At 36.2% G+C, this 16532-nt stretch overlaps 1 protein-coding gene across 2 annotated transcripts in view; it reads right to left on the reverse strand.

Moving 5' to 3' along the window:
- nrip1b (nuclear receptor interacting protein 1b) overlaps positions 1-16532 on the reverse strand; it is a 59812-nt gene that overhangs the window by 17385 nt on the left and 25895 nt on the right. The gene's annotated exons all lie outside the window — the stretch shown is intronic.

Consider the following 16532-nt stretch of genomic DNA (forward strand, 5'->3'; position numbering starts at 1 on the left):
ACACACACACACTCACAAACAGAGAGTGAGAAATAATCCCAATCATGCACACACATTTCTACTCGTTTTCTTTGGCTGGAGGGAATGAGAAAACAGCTGGGCTGATCAGTGCCGGCCTCGAGGCTGTGTACAAGATTACACCAATACTCCACACTTCACAATAGCTACAGGGGACAACCAGGTGAAATCAAACCTGAAGTGCAAGCCCAGCTGTACAGTGCAGTTTGAACACACACACACACGTGGACACACTTAGAGCCTGAAACATACAAAACATACACCTGTGCCACCACACACAGGTACAAACGCATCTGAGGTAAACATTCAGTCAACCATATGAAGACTCAAGGAGGAATGCAAGTCAGATTAAGCTGCATAACATACTGTTCTAGCATTGACATTTTAAAACACAGTATTATAGAGTTTGACATTGTTAGGAGGACCAGACCAAATGTGGAGGTGAGCCACAATTTAAAGAGGTCCTCAATTTATGGCCCATACCACGATTTGTGCCGGCTATCTTGATGACGCCAAAAATATTTTGAAATATTGTAAGAGAAGTTTTACTTGTATCACATCTCTGTGTGATGATAATGTTGGCAAAAAAATATATTTTACATTGTAATTATATTTAAAGTGTTTATAAGCAAGAAGGACTTGTGTTAAATAGAAAAAGTAATAATGAGTAAATTATGACAGCAATGATCATTTAATAGACAAGATTTACTGAAAAAAGTTTTTTTTTCCCCCAAAATGTTTTGTAAGTCAATTTTATTTATGTATTCTCGTGTATATCTTTTAAATGTATATTTTTTAATAGAAAGCTATGCAATATTGTATTTGTGCATGTACATTAGATTAGTCAGTAATGAAGCCAAATCTGGAGCTCATCTAACAAAATAACTTAAGATAACGGCCCAAAAACTAGTATACCCAAATTTATATGTCATAGAAAAATATTAAATACAAATTTGCAAAAGAGGAAAAATCCATGTTGGCTTTAAAAATATATATTTTACATTGTAATTATATTTACAGTGTTTATATGTATGAATTGTGTTAAATAGAAAAAGTAGTAATGAATAAATTATGATAGCAATGATCATTTAATAGGCAACATTTCCATTTCCTTTTGGCTTTTTTCCAAAATTTCTGTAAGTCAATTTTATTAATGTATTTTCACATTTATAAACTAATCTAACTATAGTAGTCATAAAAATATATATCTAAAATCATTCATAAAAATCTTCCCCATAATACAGATACTCCCAGCTAGAGATGGACCAATTAAAAATATTATACCGAATTAGGATATAATTTATGTAAATAACAAAAGTTGATTTTCATTCATTCATTCATTTTCTTGTCGGCTTAGTCCCTTTATTAATCCGGGGTCGCCACAGCGGAATGAACCGGCAACTTATCCAGCAAGTTTTTACGCAGTGGATGCCCTTCCAGCTGCAACCCACCTCTGGGAAACATTCACACACCCACTCATACACTACAGACAATTTACCCTACCCAATTCACCTGTACTGCATGTCTTTGGACTGTGGGGGAAACCGGAGCACCCGGAGGAAACCCACGTGAAGGCAGGGAGAACATGCAAACTCCACACAGAAACACCAACTGAGCCGAGGTTCGAACCAGCGACCTTCTTGCTGTGAGGCGACAGCACTACCTACTGCGCCACTGCCTCGCCAGTTAATTTTTAATAAAAAGCTATTTTCAATGAAAATAATTTTATACGCATGTAAGAAAAGAAAAAAAATCTGTTGATGGAAACACCATAATGCATATAAATATTGAAAATACGCATTAAAAACTCATGCGCAAAACTGAGTAGGATAAACTTTTTACTTGAGAAGAAAAATTCACACGTCACAGATGAAAGTGAAGAACAGGGGTGTCAGCTTCTCCTACTGCAGCAAATTTCATTTTTACTTTTTATATTTGGTGCCAGTTAATCAGGAAGTGATGATTTTGTTCTCTTTGACTAAATGGATGGAAATGCTGCTTTATTCGCACGTCTTTAATGCAATAATCCAGTTTTGTGCATAAACTTAATTCACGTTTTTGGATGAAAACATAGCTACTGACAAGCTCTGGAAATGTGCAACAATGGGAATCTAAAAGTGTGCTGATATTAAAGACTTACTGAATATTCGGGCACCAACCAAATTTAAAGGGGTAGTTCACCAAAAAAAATTAACTCATCTTCTAGTGTCAAATCTCTATTGTTGGGTTTCTTTCTTCTGTTAAACATAATAGCAGATACTTGTAATGTTACTTGATACTTAAAATGTTAAACCTAGTAGCCATTGACTTCCATTACATTTTTTACCGAATATGGTTGTCAATGGTTCCCAGTTTCCAACATTCCTCAAAATATCTTTTTTTGTGTTAAGCAGAAACTCATAAAGGTTTAAAACCCCTTGAGGGCGAGTAAACAGTGTGTAAATGTTCATTTTTGGATCAATTGTCTCTTTAAAAGCACCACTACACACACTCCACTCACTTTAAATGCAAATCTCTCAACAACTGTGTCAGTTTAATTAACATGACAGTAAAAAGATGACCGATAATGACTGGCAGAATGAAGAACAGATCTTGAAAATTATAAACTGGATACATTTATCATCATATATTAGGCCACAAGCCTCAATACAGAAAAGCATAAGGCCACAGCAATTGCTAAGCTGTTCATCGCCTCTGTTCAGCGGTCAACAGTAAAGCCAACAGCACATTTTACATCAGCAAGAATAATTCACTTTTTACACAGAGTGTCATTAATCGCCTCTAACAAGAGGACACGGCCTCACCTTGACAGTTTCACACACAGCTTGAGAGCAGAAAAAAATGCTGTGCACCGGAAGCTGACATCCTGACGTGTGAAGACAGCCAGCAGCTAGAAAACTAGACTGAAAGCCTCAAACTGAATGCACAGAAAAAAAGTAGTATAAAATAGGTCGCTGCTGATGTTTGCGCCCTTGACACACTGACACCATCATGTGACACTCTGTCATCCGCCACCTGGCAGAGCCCCGCCCTCTCACTTCCTCATCCCGGTGACCCGACGCCATTGAACTACATCGCACCCCGCTACACCAGCAAGAGCTAGAGAGGGTCACCGTGCCCTCATCTGTAATCCTCTGCCATTCTTCAGGAGGAGGCGGCACCTGCCACAAGGGGAGAATGCCCAATTAGGCAGCTGTCACGCAAGGCAGAGGCTCTAAACTCATCCCTGTCGAACTGGAGAGCAGCTGTGGGTGCCAATTACAGAGAAACATTAACCGCTTCACTTCCAGAAAAAGGGAAAGAGCCTGGGCAACACATGATGTGCAACGCTTCCAGGTTTCCAGCCTGCAAGCACTGGAACCTGATTACCAGCATGCCCCATTCATCCCACCGCACACACCAAGATCGGTATCTTCTGTGAAAACTACCTAACATGTTGAACAGGGTCTGGCCAATTAAATCATTAATCAACATTTAACATCGTGTCCCTACTACACACGATGCAACGAGATGAAAGCTATTTTTCTATATTAAAAGGAGATTCGGACCTAACGTTCCTGGCAGCAATGAGAGGGATTTCCATGTGAGAAAGGCTTTCGATTTCTGTGACGTTGCAGCAGAACAACAGCATAAACTACAATGACACTGATCACCTCAGCTACTGATTATTCACCTTATTCTCAGCTGTCGAGTGGGCGCTGCGATTTGAATCTTTTTGTCTCGCGACTTCCGGTCACATTCACTTCCATTCATTTTTTGACGTTAATAACTGCTCGTTACGCTCCTTGATGTTGCAATTTAATATTTTCTTATTATATTATGCTACTTGGTCTGTGTGGTCATGCAAACATTTGTTTGTTGAGCAAGTAGTTTGGCCATTTTCTGCCGTTTATTATTCCTAGTCATTTCTCCCATAGGCGACTGAATCGGAAGTTCTAAGACAATCGCAAAAACAGGCGCACTTCCGCATTTTAGAATAAGGTCAGTAGCAGGGGTGCCCAAACTTGGTCCTTGAGAGCCAGTGACCTGCAGATTTTAGCTTTAATCCCAATTAAACACACCTGGACTAGCTGATCAAGCTCTATGTAGGCATACTAGAAACTTCCAAGCAGGTGTATTGAGGCGCTCCAGGACAGAGTTAGGGCACCCCTGGATTATAGGCTTTATTCAGTGGTAAAGTCGTGGCAAAACAACAGCATAAACTACAATAACAATGATCACCTCAGGTACTGATTATGGGCTTTATTTAGTGTTAAATTCACAGCAAAACAACAGCATAAACTACTATGACTATCACCTCAGGTACTGATTATGGGCTTTATTCAGTGTTAAGGTTGCAGCAAAACAACAGCATGAACTGTATAAAAGGTTTTTCAACATCGTTTTTCTGCATGGAACAAAAAAGCTGCAACTGAACAAAAACGCAGGCTAATACGCATGCACAAGGATTAACTACGGCTGAGGCTATTAACTAAGGTTCCCCCCAATGTGTAAAGCGATTTGAGCGTCCAGAAACGCGCTATATAAATGTAAGGAATTATTATTACTATTATCGCGTCTTTTGCATGCTCAAGTTTATTATTTCCCATGTATATGCGAGGCTTGTGTGCGCATACTGGGAACAATGCGTGCGAGCGTCCCGATGCACTCGTGCTTTCCAGGCGCACCTAGTTGAAAACATCAAAACTTTTTTTAAATTCTGCGAGCGCACCGCGAGTTGCACAACAAGAACTACCGATCAGATTCATACTTTGTATGGAATATACACATTTCTACTCTAATCCAAAAGTTAAAAAAAATACAGAAAGAAAATACCAAACATTTTGTTATATAGTTGATCAAAAGTGCCTTTCAGATAGAGGTCCAGCAGCCTTTCACTACATTTGTTCTCTTTAAAAGGGAAGTACTTATATTTACATGGTTAAATATTAGGGATGTAACGGTATTGTAAATACCGTCATTCCGCAATAGCAATTTTTTTCGATATTACCGTAGTCGCATGACTCGATAAAACTATAGGTCTTCTGAGAAAATTTGCTCAGGCGAATGAAGCGAATGGGAGGTAGCGGAAACTACAATTCCCATCAGCCCAGGGGTGGCCATCATCCTTTGCGGTCTGTTGTCGCTACAGATCCAGTAATGCGGAAATGGAGTGTGTTGTTAGTAGCGGGGATGAAAAAGAGCTGGAAATGATCGAACCTAAAGCGGGTTTTAAATCGGATGTGTGGAAGCATTTCGGTTGGGGGTGTTGTTGTTGACGCCGCGCGCGTACTGAATAGCAGTGTTGTCGCATCGGGCGGGATAGAGGGTGTGTCGCGTCGCGGGGGCACTTTTGATCATTTTGGAAGGGCACTTTCTATCCAAGACTAAAAAGGGCATGTGCACTGCACAGGTTGAGCCCTATGTGTGCACTTGCCTGCAAGTTGGGGAATACGACTAATAACAGTCATGGGGACTGCAGAATACAGCACACTGTTCAGATTGATGCAGACATTGACTTGTACCACAAAGAGACTTCTGTCTCACTCATGGCTTGTCCTCTTAAGTGGAGGAAAGACAATGCACAACGTTACCCACTGCTGTCAACCTGGGCCAAGTCATATCTCTGTCCCAGAAACCTCAGTCCCAAATGAGAGGTTTTTTTTCTGTTGCAGGAGACATGCCCAGAGATCCCAGCTTTTACCAGATTATAGTTATATGATAATTTTCCTTAAAACCCATCTCTATCTAAGTGAGTGAGTGATTAAATATTGCATGTGATGAGTTTTCAACAATACTAAATTGAAACTTTATTTTTTTATATGGTTTAATAGTTTTTTGTTATTAAAATTGAAAAATTGAAGTTCCTGTTTCAAAGCTAATTTGTATGTCATTGACACTTTTGGCACTTTTTTGGGGTATTTTCATTAGTTTTGTTTTTCCTGTAAATGATTCAATAAATACCGTAAAGTGCCATTCATACCGAGGTATTATACATTTACATTAAACAAATACGATTTATTAATTAATTTATTTATTCATTGTTCTGTCATTTATTTACAGTATAAATTTAATCACTTATGTTTAAATGTTACAAACTTTTGAGTTTTTAAGTTCAAAGAGAAATCAACTATTGTTTGTTTTTATGATTATTTTTGTGCTGTATTATTTGGTTACTAAGCAAGAAGTAACACTTTAAAATACAATCTCGTTTTCATGTGATTTTCTGAACTAGTAGTGTTTTGAAATTAAAGAATGCACAATAATCATCATGCATAATCATAATAATCATACAACCAAAATCTATAAATGTTGCATCTCTATTCATAACCTTGGTGTTTCTATTACCAGGTGTGTAATTACAAGACAATTAGCATTTTTGTGCTACAGGGGGAGAAAAAGTGACACTAAATGTTACCTGGAACCACAGTTTGACTTCCTCAAACATGCTGCGGTTTCAGTTGTGATCTCATTATGATATTGTAGAGCACTGTGATAGTGCCTTTTCCATCATAATGCATATATCGTGAGGAAGTTTGCTATACCCAAGACTAATGTAAAGAACTTTCCCAGCTTTTCACTTCCTCCCCTACCGTTTTCTGCCAAAGCAGAGACAGTAATGTAACATTTCCATGTTTAAATCAGATCTTCACAGGCCCGAGGCCTCCATAATCTCCCTACTGTTAATTAAATGACGAGGGAGCGTAGGCGAGCCAAGAGGAGAGAGGGACAAAGCTGCTGGGTCTCCTGCCACAGCAAGACTCGTTAATATTAAAGATTTATGCTCTTCCCCCACCATCGCCACAGCGCGTGTGTGTGTGTGTGTTTTTAGGACACTGCACTGCAATGCAAACTAGACGATCGCTTCAGCCTCAGCAGTGTGTCAGAGAGCGCGGAAATTGTTGACAAATTTGTTGTGATTGTATAATTTATCATCTCAAAACACTTCTGTTTTGAGTAAGACGGAAACTAATCTGCAACAGCGAAACGAAATGAGCCGGCCGGAAGATTTACGACAGAGAGAATCTAGAATCATGACAGTGGTTATTGATCATTTAGTCTCCATGGTTTTCCCGTTTTAATCGAAAAAGTCGCAAAATGGTGATAGCGGACGCCTCAGGGACAGATTAGATTAGCACAGATACCTCAAGAACACCACCACTGCTTTTTTGAAGCATGACAAACATCGGGTCAACTAAGTTCAGGCTAAAATGAAGCTTTAAGTGGCTTGCGTGCTAAGAACAACAAGTACAAGAAGTTTTGTTAGGATGACTCAGAAATAATTCACACAAAAATGTCACGTTGCCATAAATCATCGACTGAAGACTTAAAGGAGATATTTTAAATATCATACTCATCTTTTATATGCAATTTCAATCCAATGCAAAAAGGAACACAAAAGCTTCAAAGTAATTTATTCAACTCAAATGATTAAAGCTCTGAAGCTTTGAGAGACAACCAATCAGTCCAAAATGGGAATAGTTTTTTTTTGTTGTTTTTACAATTTAACAAGTCAACAAGCTGAACTGGAGAACCGAATCAGTCTAATTTGTGAGCAAATCATTTACAACCAATTATGTGAACTTTTTTTTTTTTATTTAGTTCATAGTTTTGAACCAAACATTTGAAAACATTTTGTAAACTCTATCAAACGATTCACTGATTCAATTGGTAAGCAAATCCCTTGCTCAATGGAATCCATTGAAAAGTTCCAGCTCAAATGAAACATTTGTTCAGTCCAATTTTTTAGCAAACCATTTATACCAATTACATGTCCTTGATGAAACTATTTTTTTTTTTAAATGTTTAAAAAAAGTTTAGTTTAGGTCAAGGAGTTTTGAACCAAACATTTGAGCAAATCATTCATACCAGTTTAGTAAACTGGATCAAATGATTCACTGATTCAATTGGTAAGCAGATCCTTCAGACTAGTTCAGTCAATGGAACCAAATGATCTATTCAAAAGATCCAGCTTAAAAGAAAACATTTGTTCAGACCAGTATGTGAGGTAATCATTCATAACCTATTACGTTAACTTGATGAAATTATTATTTAAAAAAAAAAAAAAAAAAAGTTCAAAAGAATTATTTATTTTAGGTCAAGAAGTTTTGAATAAAAAATTTGCATGAATCATTTATTTCAGTTTTGTAAACTGGACCAAATGATTCACTGATTCAATTGAAAAGGTCGATGAAATCAAATGATCCATTCAAAAGATCTAGCTCAAAGAAACATTTGTTCAGTTCAATCCGTGAGCAAACATTAATAAAAAATTACGTTAACTTGATAAAATGACTCTTTTAAAAAAATGTTTAAAAGAATGATTTGTTTATGTCAAGAAGTTTTGAACCAAACATTGGAGCGAATCATACATATCAGTTTTGTAAACTGGGTCAAATGATTCACTGATTTAATCGGTAAGGTCAAAGGAATCAAATGATCAATTCAAAAGATCCAGCTCAAAGAAAACATTTGCTCAGTCCAATTTGTGAACAATTCATTTATAACCAATTACATGAATTTGATGAAATGATTCTTTTTAAAAATGTCCAAAAGAATGATTTGTTTAGGTCAAGGAGTTTTGTACCAAAAAATTTAATAATTCATACCAGTTTTGTAAACTGAATCAAATGATTCACTAATTTAGTTGGTAAGCAAATCCTTGAGACTAGTTTGGTCAATGGAATCAAATGATCCATTGAAAAAATCCAGCTCAAAGGAAACATTTGTTCGATCTAATCTGTGAGCGGATCATTCAGCCCAGTTCTGTAAATGGAATGAAATCATTATCTGAAAAGATCCAGACAAAAACAATTTATTCATTGTCCTTTGGCTTAATCCCTTTATTCATCAGAGATCGCCAAAGCAGAATGAACCACCAACTTATCTAGCATATGTTTTACTTATCGGATGCCCTTCCAGCTGCAATCCATTACTGGAAAACACCCATACACTCCCATTCACACACACATACACTACGGCCAATTTAGTTTATTCAATTCACCCATAATGCATGTCTTTGAACCGTGGGGGAAACCGGAGCACCTATACGAAACCCACGCCAACACAAGGAGAACATGAAAACTCCAAATAGAAATGCCAACTGCACAAGCAATATAAAGCACAAGTCAAATGAATCACTTTTGTGTTGTTTTATTGGAGCATACCAAAATGAGAAAATCATATAGACCAGTTGTGTAAACTGAATCAAATTATTCATTAAAAGTCAACTCCATCTTTAAATGCTACTTTCATTACAATCCCAAGTAAACCCAGGGTGGATTTTAAGATTTTCTGCCTAAATTTCTCCAATCAAGATGATTTTAGAACACTCGAAATGTAAAAAGACAAATGAATGATGCATTTCAGAACTGAACAGCCCTAATGCACATTCATTGTTATTATAATAAAAGACGACGGCCTGGATATAAACAAAATCCATACATGAGCTACTCAAGCAACACAATCAAGACAGTTCTTGTCAAAACTACTCAATCGAGCATGTGACGTAAAACGGGTGAGCTTATGTTTGACCGCAGGGCACTAGAGCAGCGATAGCGCAGACTTAACAGATGTTTAACCGTTAATCGCAGCAGATAAAAACAGATGCATGCGCTAAAAGTGCAAGAGGAAGCCCAAGTTTCATTAAACCCCCTCTCACCCTATTTTAAAACCACACAGGCAGCAACCGAAATACGTGGCACTACAGAGTCATTTGAGGATAACAAAAGACAGCCCTGAACTGGCGCCTACATGCCACCGCAATATACAGTACTGTGCAAAAGGCTAGTATTTTTAGCAACGATAAAGATTTAAAGTGAAATATATGCTCGCACTTTATTATAATGTACAATTCAACCTATTAACAAATCACAAGCTAAGACTATTTGTGTATGTATTAAATCATCTTAGCTTTAAATCACAAAAAACAAATGACCACTTGTGCAAGGTGTTTTAACTGGAGCATTTGAACTGGTACAGGTGCAGGATAGTAAATTTGATGTTGTTTTCTCTTCCGACTGCCGTTATCAGTCTCAAACTATTATTTTCCTTTTTCTGAAACACTTCATGGAGTTTTCCTTTTATAATTTCAGCAAATAGGACTGTAAAAAAATGATTTGTTGTCCTCACCCATTCACTGTGCTTTAAGTTTACTGAACTATGACAACTTCCATAACTGAAAATCTCAGAAATGTAAAAAGGGCCCATATTCCATTTCAACTGGAAGTACATCAACATACTGAAATTAAAGTCTCAGCAACTTTGGCTTCATGCTGATCAGCCATGGGCCGGTATAAGATTCTGACAGTATGATAACATAGGATAAGAATTATCATGGTTTCACAGTATTATATTTACTGCACAAGTTTTTCACAGACTTCAACAAGATATTGATGGTTCTGTCGTCTATCGCAGTGGTTCTCAAAGTGGGGGGTCGGGACCCCCCGAGGGGTCGCGGGGCAATGAAGGCGGGGGTCGCCTGGTGATTTCCAAAAATCTATTTATTTTTTATAAAACCATAAGAATTAACATATTTCATCCATAACTATACTGAAAATAAAAATAGTCGTTTATAGTTACTATATACTATATAGTTACTATAGTAGCTTATAGTTACTAGTTCTATTGGATTGCGACCCCTGGGGTAATTACATTATTTTAAAGGTAGCAATAGCGTCAGATGCATTTTGATTTTATAACATCAGGTTATACTTTCTGGCACATTTAAAGCACTGAAACAAATGTAATTGGTGTGTCTGCGTCATTGCATGCAAGGTTTCTGTATTTATAACCACCTCAGAGGATATTGGGGGTCACGAGTCACTGGCATTGTTATTTTGGGGGTCGCAGGCTGAAAAGTTTGGATAATGTAGATGTTGGACTGAAGCAGCTGATAATCATTTTTCACTAAAGAAGGGCAGAGGGTTGCTCAAAAACTACTGAGAGATTTCAGCTGCTGTCTGGGCTTTCACTGCCTTTCTACACCTCCCTTTCTTCATGTGCTCAACACCTGTGTCATTTCATTTTATAACACATAACTTTATTTGTAAACTGATCACATTTGTTTTCTTTACATATATGGATTTCTTTGGATGTTACCAACATCTGGTGTAAATCTCAAGTCAACAGCACCTTTAGAAATATGTTTTTGAGAAACATGGTGACATGTTCAACACTTATTTCCCCCACTGAATGTGTTGGAGCACAGAAATGGAAAGGGTTATCGGTGGAGGTAAATGAAGGATTCTTCCTCTTTTTCCTGCTGTTGCTGAGAGTGGCAGGGCGAGTGCATGTGACCTTCAGATGCATCGCTGGCACAGTCAGGGCTGTCTTGCCTGCAGGCGCCCTTGAACTGGATCTGCAAGACAAAAACCTTCACACTGCCAGATAGACATCTCAAATCTCCCCTCCACCCCAAACCCCGCTCTCTCTCTCTCACTCTGCCTCTTTTCAATCTGCGCGCCTGTTATCTGGTCCCCAGTGGGCGAGTCTTATCTCAGCGCTGGATCTTTAACCTTAGCACTGAACTCAGACAGAGGCGGAATTTCAAAATGTCTCACTGGTGTATTTTTAACGTTCTTCTACAGATTGTTTGTCTCCGTTTCAGGGGATTAGATGACTCTCCACGGCATCTGAGACTCGCAATACAAGGTTTTTTTCCCTCTCTCCAGAACTACTTGACGTTCGCTTTAGACATGTGGGAAATTCTGAGATATCAGCGAATGTCTTGAGGAACTGGTTTTGGGTTTTACCACACTGTAAAAAAAAAATGCTGGGTTCCACACAATCGATTTGTATTGAAGCAACATGAAGGAATTGAGTTAATTTAATAGCTTCAGCTAATTCAAGTCGATTGAACTTGAAACAATTAAGTTGTCCCAAAACCCCCTAAGGAATTGTGTTGTTTCAGCTCATTTTAAATAAGTAGTTTAAAAAACAGCAAATGACAAGTTTTGAGTACAGCTTAAGCATGTTGGCATCCTCAAAATACTTACCACAAAATGAAAATTGCCATTATGTTTTCACCCTGAATCATTTATGTTCTGTTGAACAAAATGAGGATGCTCAATGCTAAAGACAAAATACATTAAATATTCATAATTAATAAAGTAACTATAATAAATAAAACAATTTAAAATCCATAAATAAATAAATAGAATGAAAATATATAAAGATAACAAAATTAATATTCCCAGAGATGGGTTGCGGCTGGAAGGGCATCCGCTGCGTAAAAACTTGCTGGATTAGTTGGCGGTTCATTCCGCTGTGGCGACCCCAGATTAATAAAGGTACTAAGCTGACAAGAAAATGAATGAATGAATGAATAATATTAATAATAATAACAATAATAAAAACAATAATAATAAAATAAATTAAATTATGACATACCATAACTCAAAATATGGCCTGAAGAAACGTCAATAAAATCCAAGTAAGGAGTTCATACTTGATGAAAAGTCTTTTTAAGGACGGGGGCTTGTCACTGATCCAGTTTAACAGTAATTTTTTTTCTGACAGCAAAGGCTAAAATGTCAAATATACTATTGGTAAACTTGTCAGGCAAACATCCAACTGGCTAACCTAAAATCTCAAAGACAATGAATCCAAATGTAGCTGAAGTCCAAACATACAGCTCACAAAAGTGAATAAGCTCGAATAACAGGACAATTCTATAATAAATGAGTGCAGTCTCCCACTTCCATCTTACATTTACCACACAATGGCGAACTACTTGAGCTGAGCTTTTGGAAAGCGGTGTAAAATGAGGATGTTTTGAGTATTGAGGGTAATTTTTTTTTTTAGCAAAACTAAAGATTGACAGAACACATGAACTACAATCAGTAACAAGAAAAACACTATTAGAAAATATCATATACAGTCAAGCCTGAAATTATAAATACACGATTGCAAAATTCTGGATTACTTTTTACTTAAAGAAATATATTTCTTCCACAATGATGCCTCTCGTACATACACACAAAAAATCCTGAGTGCCTTAAAATTTTAAGCAGAATCAATTTACTGTATGAGTGCATTTAACTGTGTAACTTATAAAATTAAAGTTAGAACAACTTAGTTTAATAAGGTACAATGACCTAAAAACATATGCTGTCAGGACTACTTGATCAGATAATTTTTTTACAGTGTAGTCTCATTATTTTTTGTGAGAAGCCGGAGTCATTTCTGGTCAAAAATTAAAATTTGCTGGTTGAATACTGGTTGAAAAGTAACTTTAAGTCAGAATTTGGCAGGGGTATGAATAATTTCAGGCTTAAATGTTTTGAAGTAGAATAATGTGGGTAAATAAATGGTTCTTCACTTTTCCACAATATAGAAGTCAGTGGGAATTAGAAATTGTTAGGCCCATTTTAAAATTTTGGGGAAAAATATGCAATTTTTATGGGTTTACTTAATGAGTTAAGCTCATTTAGCAGTCTTTATTGTACAAAGTTATTTTGCTACCTAATTTGGACCTTTTTTAGGCCATAAAAAATAAAATAAAAATAAAAAACTAAAAAGTTATTAAAAACCTACCAAAATGTCTGATAAGTGACATTTTTTGCACTAAATTCAAGTTAACACGCATGTTACTTGCAAAATGGTTGTAGTATCAAAATAAAAAATTTTAATGAAAAATATTTAAAACGTTTATAACTACATTACAAAATTAAAAATATGAGTTTATATTTAAATATAGTTTATAACTTGCATAGTTTATAACTTGCATAACAAATACATAAAACTCCAATGCCAATGTGTGTGCAAGAAAAATTGCACAAAAAAAACTGTAATCGCTCCCTATAAAATCAATAAAAGTGCAAAATAAATACATAAAACACAAGCAACTCAAATGCCAATGTCTGTGCAAGAAAATTAGCACAAAAAGCAATGCAACACTAGTTAAAAATCAATAAAAGTGCAAAATAAAATGTATAAAAAAATACATGCAACTCCAACGCCAACTTCTGAGCAAGAAAGAGCAAAAACACTGCGTCACTTATTATAAATCAATAAAGGTGCAAAATAAATACATGCAACTCCAATGCCAATTTCTATGCAAGTAAAATAGCACAGAAAACACTGCATCACCCATTATAAATCAATAAAAGTGCTAAATAAATGCATAAAAATACATGCACCTCTAATGCCAACATCTGTACAAGAGAAATAGCACAGAAAACACTGCATCACTCACTATAAAATCAATAAAAGTGCAAATAAATACATGCAACACTAATGTCAATATGTGTGAAAGAAAATAGCACAATAAACACTGCATCACAGCATAAAAATAATAAAAGTGCTAATACATAAATATAAATGCAACCCCAATAGTAATATCTGTGCAATACAAATAGCAAACAAAAACACTGCATCACTCACTATAAATAAAAAAGTGCTAAATAAATACATAAATATAAGTGCAACTCCAATAGTAACATCTGTGCAAAACTAATAGCACACAAAAACACTGCATCACTCACTATAAAATAAATAAAAGTGCAAATAAATACATGCAACTCCAATGCCTTTGCAAGAAAAAAAGCACAAAAAAACAATGTTTCATTTTAAAAAATCTATTAAAGTGCAAAAAAAAAAAAAAAATAGATAAAAAATATGCAACTCCAATGCCAATGCTATGCAGGAAAAAAAGCACAAAAACACAGCATCACTAACTATGAATCAATAAAAGTGCTAAATAAATGCATAAAAACACATGCAACACCAATAGTAACATCTGTGCAAGAAAATTAGCACAAAAAACACCAAAGTGCCAAACAAATAGATAAAAATAAATGCAACTCCAATAGTAACATCTGTCCAAAACAAATAGCACACAAAAACACTGCATTACACACTATTAAAATCAACAAAAGTGCCAAATGAATACATAGAAATACATGCAACTCCAATGGAAACATCAGTGCAAGACAAAATAGCACACAAAAACACTGCATCACTCACTATAAATCAATAAAAGTGCAAATAAATACATGCAACCCCAATGCCTGTGCAAGAAAAAAAGCACAAAAAACACTATCATTTACTATAAATCAACAAAAGTGCTAAATAAATAGATTTAAAAAATGCAACTTCACAAGCAATGTCTGTGCTGGAAAAATAGCACAAAAACACAGCTTCACTAACTATAAATCAATAAAAGAGCAAAATTGATGCATAGAAAACAAATGAAACTCCAATAGTAACATCTGTGCTAGAAAAATAACACAAAACACAGCATCACTAACTATAAATCAATAAAAGTGCTAAATAAATGTAGAAAAATCATAGACTGTAAAATATATGGACATAGTATCCGTGACGTCACCCATAGGTTTCTGAAGAGCGCAAAAGAAGCCACAAGTACACACGGCCACCCGTTGCTATTTTGTTCGCGCGTCATCGCACTCACGACGGGATACCAAACAAGGGCAAAGAGGCCGAGAGTGAGCGGAGCTACAGACAAATACATTTATAGAGATGGTATGTAAGTAAATAACTTTACTCACTAGTAAATGGAGGCCACGTGAATGGTTTGTGAGCACAATTAAGTGCACACAGCATTCCATATAATCTGATAATTGTAGGAAATAATTCCAAAAGGAAACTGACGGTGTAAAGCCACATAAAACAAAACAAAAATACGATGAATATGTTGAAATCAGTGGCTAATCTGCCCGAGTCAGCTGAGGTGAAGTGACGGCAACAGCGAGACCTAACTGTCAATCAAGTGGCCACGCCCTTAATTATGCAAACTTAATATAACCTAATATAAAGGAAACTAATGAGTTACAAAAATTCACCCCCTCACAGCTGTCATGAAGGGTAATATTAGCTTTTATGAACCAAAATCGTTCTTTGTACCAGGCTGTAAACACCTTTTTTTCTGCTGTAAAGTTGGCCATTCTAACAGTGGGCTTAATTGAAATTTGCTCTATAATGGAGCCAGGACTAGCGGAATTTCGATGAATTGCAGTTTCAGTTACTTCCGTATTGGCCTCCCGAGGGAGAGCGGGAGGTTGCCACTTGATAAAAATACATGTAACTCCAATGCAAACATCAGTGCAAGACCAAATAGCACGGAAAACACTGCATCACTCACTATAAATCAATAAAAGTGCAAATAAATATATGCAACTCCAATGCCTGTGCATGACAAATAGCACAAAAAACACTATATCATTTACTATAAATCAATTAAAGTACAAAATAAATGGATAAAAAAAAAAATGCAATTCAAACGTCAACGTCTGTGCAAGAAAATAGCCCAACCAACACAGCATCGCTCACTATAAATCAACAAAAGAGCAAAATAAATAGATAAAAAATATGCAACTCCAATGCCATTGTCTGTGCAGGAAAATTAGCACAAAAAACACAGCTTCACTCACTACAAATCAATATAGTGCTAAAAAATACATAAAATACATGCAACTCCAATGACAATGTCTGTGCAAGAAAAATAGCACAAAAAAAACACTGCACCACTCACTATAAATCAACAAAAGTTTGTTAATACATGCTAAATAAAT

This window comes from Danio rerio, chromosome 10, assembly GCF_052040795.2.
Source record: "Danio rerio strain M-AB ecotype USA chromosome 10, GRCz13ab, whole genome shotgun sequence".
NCBI lineage: Eukaryota > Metazoa > Chordata > Actinopteri > Cypriniformes > Danionidae > Danio > Danio rerio.